The 5754-nt window shown below is 33.3% G+C and overlaps 1 long non-coding RNA gene across 1 annotated transcript; it reads left to right on the top strand.

Moving 5' to 3' along the window:
- Positions 1-2942: 2942 nt before the first annotated feature.
- LOC120212596 lies at positions 2943-3232 on the top strand. Its single transcript, XR_005524717.1, has 3 exons — positions 2943-2974; positions 3042-3125; positions 3200-3232. It is a non-coding gene; the product is annotated as an uncharacterized LOC120212596 (long non-coding RNA).
- Positions 3233-5754: the final 2522 nt, after the last annotated feature.

Here is a 5754-nt window from a genome sequence, read left to right on the forward strand (position 1 = left end):
CTTTCATAAGTACGTGTGATAAATTATCGATATTTTCAAAGAAATAGGTAATTATCCTATCGAAAGTATCGATACCTGACATAAAAGTATCGATACTTTGGTAGTTGTATCGATTAAATATAAATAACATATCCGATGAAAATATAAAGGTCATAGCTAAATATCCTCTGAAAATAGATAGAACGGACGAGTTTTTGAAATCGAAGCGTAATTGTTGCTGCATTTCAGAATGTGTTTCTAAAGCGAAGTTTGTTTGTTTGTTGTTGCACTCGAATCGAAAAGTATGTTGTCGAAACCTTAGTTTTTTATTATTACAGTAATCTCAAATAGGGTTTTTATGTGTTGTTTGGGGTTTTGGAGTAAAGAAATATTTGGGACCGATTACAGGTAGAAAGTGATATTCAAGGTAAAATATAAATGTCGATACTTTTATTAAATATTATAGGTAGAAATGATATTATAGGTTGTATAAATGTGCCGCCACATTTTGAAGTAGCCATTCAAATTCTTTTAAAGAAAACCGTTTTACCACAAGAGTAATTATCTATATTTGTATATTGAATAAAGTGTATGTAACAAGTATTTGATTTGATTTGTGTAAACTGATATATGAAGGAAAAATGGAGTCAATGGGTGGAAAAATTGTTGGTAGCGCATATGACTTTAAATTTGAGGCCGAGACTTGAAAGCAACCAAAGGGTTGATATATGTACTTCTAGTAAGTATCAATGTCTTTTGTTATTATTGTTGAAATGGTAATTGGATTAAAGTATTTAAAAACTTTAAATTGATTACAAATTTTAAATGTTGACAGTATGGTCGAATGCAAAAGGATGAAGGAAGATGGCACACAGAGCGGTTCGATATATAAAATGAAATTGACATTGAGTATTATTTAGTGTTAATGCATTGATTAAGAAATTTATGCTTAATATTAAGTGACAAAAGATGTGAGGTCCAAATGGAATTCGATGAGTGATGCTGAAAAGGAACCTTACATCACACAGTCAATGAATGATTGTAAAGAATACAAAGAACGGAGGAAAACACATGAAAATAAGGTATTCATTAAACTTGTAAATATGTTGATACAAAATATATAAGAACTATAACATTATATATTGTTAAAAAATGTAGGAAGTGTCGACAATGTGCATCATTAAAAGGGTGAATTCATTAATTAAACACCTTAAGGAGAAGGGTCAGTTGAATGTGGTGAGAGAAATAGGTTTTGGATCGTTGGTAGAAGTAAGGGATCGACCTATTCGGAGGGAATTGTGTCGATCATTGATGGCGCAATTTGATGTCAAACAATGTATTGCTAAGTATGGTGATTTTCATTTCCTCTCGGGATCTCATATGCTGCAGCCGTATTGGGGGTAGAAAATGAAGGCAAAAGTGTTGTAGAAGTTTGTAAGAGTAAGGACTGGAAAACACTTGCCTCCAAATATGGTTTGAAGCAAAAGGTGACATATGCTGAAATTGAAGAGGAAATCAAAAGTGGATCTTACGGGGGGGATGAGCTGAAGGTCAGAGTTCTATTGTACCTTGTCGGTATCTTTCTTTGTCCAACGGGTGATATGTCAACGAACAAGGACTACATGAAGCTCATTTGCGATGAAGGCTTGAAGGGTGAATTCAATTGGGCTGAATATGTCCATTAGAGATTGACTGAATCAATAATCACCTTTAAAAAGGGCAACCAGAGATACCTCAAAGGGTGAATAACAATCTTAGAGGTAAATAAGTTGAAGAACTTTTTTGTGTTTTTATATAAAATGATAGTATAGTTATTATATAAAATTATAAATTTTATTATAAATGCAGGTTGCACTATTTGATTTTTGGTCGGGCTGTGAGGCAGTGCCGGCTTATGAAAGAACCGGAGTGGCACGCATCCGTGCATGGGGGAAGAAAGAAGTGGTTAGAGTGATGGCGAAGTTGAAGTTGGATAGACCGAGGAAGCAAGAAAGGGTAATAAATATAATTAAATAATATTAAGAATATAATAAATGTCTTAATATTGTAATTTAATTTTGAAGGTTATTGGCAAGGAGATAGAGGAAGCAGAGGAGAAGAAATAAGAGATGGTTGTAGGATGACGGTGAGGGAAAACAGAGTAACTTCGACATTTTGATGTCTGAATTGGCTGATATCAAAAAAATCCAATTTGATATCATGCAAAGACAATCAAGAGTCGAAGAGAAACTTGAGAGAGTCGAAGAGAAACTTGAGAGAGTCAAAGATACACTTGAGAGGCATAAAGGGGAAGTGGAAGGAAAAATAGATGGAGTGATGAAAGAAGTAGAGGTGTTGAGGGGTAAAGTGGTGAAAGAAGTTGAGGTGTTAAGGGGTGATCTTAAGATGGTGACGAGTGAAAATTTTGATAGAGTGATGAAGGAGGTTGTGGAATTGAGGAGTGAACTTACGGGGGTGAAGGGGGTGGTTGATCAATACTTGGATGAAGGATATCAATTGAAGGGTGAAAAATGCGATGAATTGAAAAAATATAAAGAAGAAAAGATGGAGGAGGAAGAAGAAAAGATAGAAGAAATGAGAAGGAATGAAGTCGATGTCATTTATACACCGGAGTGTGTTATAGCAGCAGATTTGGATTCGGAATGTCCTGCACCCCAGAAGAAGAAGCAAAAGGTAAGTTGAATAAAAGAAAACTTAATTTGATTTTTATCATGTTGTTGTGATAAAAATTTGTATGCAAAATTGTAGGTTGAAAAAACGAATATTCCAAGCGGAATTGATGACATCGAAGCTACAATTTGTGATTATTTATGGAATAGTGAGTTAGAATCGGGGTAAGTGAAATATATTGCTTTGTGAGTGATATTTAAATATTTCATGACAACCTATTAATCCTAATGATTCATACAGATATTATATAATCTCATTGGGAAATCAATTCGTTAGTGTATACGACGTTGTAACGTTGAAGCCTACGGAATGGGTTGGCGGTGTGGTAAGTAAAAAGTAGAAAATGTTAAAACTTATTGAATATGTTCTGATTGTGTAATTAATTTTGTTAGGTTATTGATTTGCTCGCCTGAACAGTATGCTACGATTATCAAAAATCACTCCGGAGGATTGACTACTTTCCATACCTCTTAGCAGTAAGTTAAATTAATAAATGTTGAAAAGTAGTGTTATAGATGGTAAATTAATAATGTTTGTTGTGTAATTGCAGCAACAGGCGTTGGATGCCAACAACAAAGAAAGTGTTGAGAGTATTGCTACCTTTTGGGGTCCCATATTGAATAACTATGTGAAATTCACCGACTGTGAGAAGGTAAGACACCATACCAATTGCAAATGATGTTTTCGGATATAGAATGTTGAATTTTGTCAAATTGGGTGTGAAATTTGTTGCAGATCATGATCACAATAAACTACCATAATTCACATTGGTATCTGTTGGTGTTGGATATGGTAGATCGTGTTGCAACAATATATGATAGTATGTTTACATCTGAAGCAGCTAAACAGAGAGTGAAGGATGCTAAGAGATTGGTATGTATGTATGAAAGAACATTATGTAAATTATAATGCATACTTTTTTTTGGATCATAACTTCTTTTTTTAATGCAGATTAAAATATTAGAATTTTATAATAAGAAACGAATTTGGGTTGAATATTGTGGATCTATAGGAAAGTTCCCCTTGAAAAATTTCAAATTTGTGGAGCATAAGATGAATAAGCAATTGAATGGGTATGAGATGTTATCATAAATAGAAAGCTTAATATATGCAGGATTCATAATTGACATGTGTGGTTTTCAAATTTTGTAACAGATATGATTGAGGCATGTATGTGATGGTGTGGATGAAATCGATCGGTTCTACAGGGGCAACTGGTGATTTTGTAAGTGGAATTAAAAATTTGTTTGTGGTAAAAATTGTTAAAAGTCGTAGATTGAATACTGTGGTTTACAATACTTAACATTCTGACAATTTGAATATAGGTTGTTGGAGAGTGGGATCGATCGCGAATATTAAACGATCTCGTAAGCCACAATAAAAATCAACGAAGACATGAGATAACAAAAGTTGCCATGAGACACAAGAATAACAAAAGGATGCAATGATGTAAATGTAGGGTTAATTTTTTATAAGATTTATAATTTTGTATAAGATTTATAATTTTGTATGTGAGTATAATTATGTATGAGATGAGAAAAGATAGCAGTAGGTTGTTGTACATTTTCTTATACACATTAAGAGTCATGTTGATACGTACGATATATGGAGATTGTTGTAAAAGATAAATTTACAATGTAGTTGGTAAAAATAGACTTTTTACTGAAAAATTAATAAACACTGATTTGTTTCCAACATTTTGTCCAGTATGATTCCCAAACGTTAAGTTTCCAAAAAATAAGTCAGTATATGTGTAATGTAATAGCTAAACTTTATCGATCCCAGAAACATATGCATCTATAAGTATAATGTAATAGGTAAATTTTCAATGTAACTGGTAAAATATACGGTTTTATAAGAGATTAGGTCTACAACATGTATCGACACTTTTTTAATTTTGTGTCGCTAGTTTTGGTCCAGAATGAATGCCAAAAAAGGTGCAACCATAAAGTGTCGATACATTTATAAAAAGTATCGATCCCAGAAACTTATGCATCTATAAGTATAATGTAATAGGTAAATTTTCAATGTAACCGGTATAAATATACCGGTTTTATGAGAGAATAGGTCTACAATATGTATCGACACTTTTTTAATTTTGTGTCGATACTAATTTAAATATCGCGTGTTTTCCCCCTTCATTATTTATTCGATACAAACTCCAAATCGATAAACCCTAAACCTAAAGGCTTCTGAACTCTTTCTCTCCGACGAATACTAGCGTTATCATAACAGTGACGATCAGATATTTAGGTAAATTTATCGATATTTTATGGGTTTGATTGATTTCTATATTGGAGTTTTTTGTCTTGAATGTGTTTGTTTTCCATTGTAATAGTATCGGAAACTATTGCAGAGGGTCTAGGTGTCGAGAATAAAGGGGATTCAGATGAAAATAATTTAGATACTACAATACAACGGGTTGCTAGAAATAACCCAATTTACCTAGATGTAGAGTGAAGAGTGTTTCACAAAATGCTCATATGGTATATCCGACCTAATGGAGGAAAACATTCAACGCTTTGAGACAGCGATTATTGGTGGATAGCAAAGTATAAATCCAAATCCAAAACGGCTCCAAACATTGCTAAACTGATATTTAATACAATTGTATATATGGTCACAAAGGGAGAAACAATTTCAACTTCACTATCATATGGATGTGTCATCACCCATCTGTTGAAGAAGAAAAAAGTTGATTTTTCGCATGACGCCCCTGTTCGATTAACCCGCAAGATTGACATGTTATTTATTAAAAAAACGGGATATGATTTTGTTGAAAAACTCGGTTGGAAGCATGTCAAGGAGGTCGAATTAGATCAAGAGAGGGAGGAAATTGACCCCATTGACCATGAAGACGAGCAACCAATTGGAAACATATAATGGAAGAAGCTCCAGTTGGAGAGGATGTCACAATTAAGACAGTGATGGAATACATGGTCAATTTTCGGGAGCATATTGATTCCTTATGAGTGGAATGCGAGCCGATATTTCATCATTGCATGATTAAGTCTCCATGTTGTGTGACGAATTACGTCAATGACATCAAACGAGTTAGGTAATTCATTATTTATGTTTCTAAATATTTACACGTTATGAAATGTA

Source organism: Hibiscus syriacus, unplaced genomic scaffold, assembly GCF_006381635.1.
Source record: "Hibiscus syriacus cultivar Baekdansim isolate YM2019G1 unplaced genomic scaffold, ASM638163v2 tig00110013_pilon, whole genome shotgun sequence".
In the NCBI taxonomy this organism is placed as follows: Eukaryota; Viridiplantae; Streptophyta; class Magnoliopsida; order Malvales; family Malvaceae; genus Hibiscus; species Hibiscus syriacus.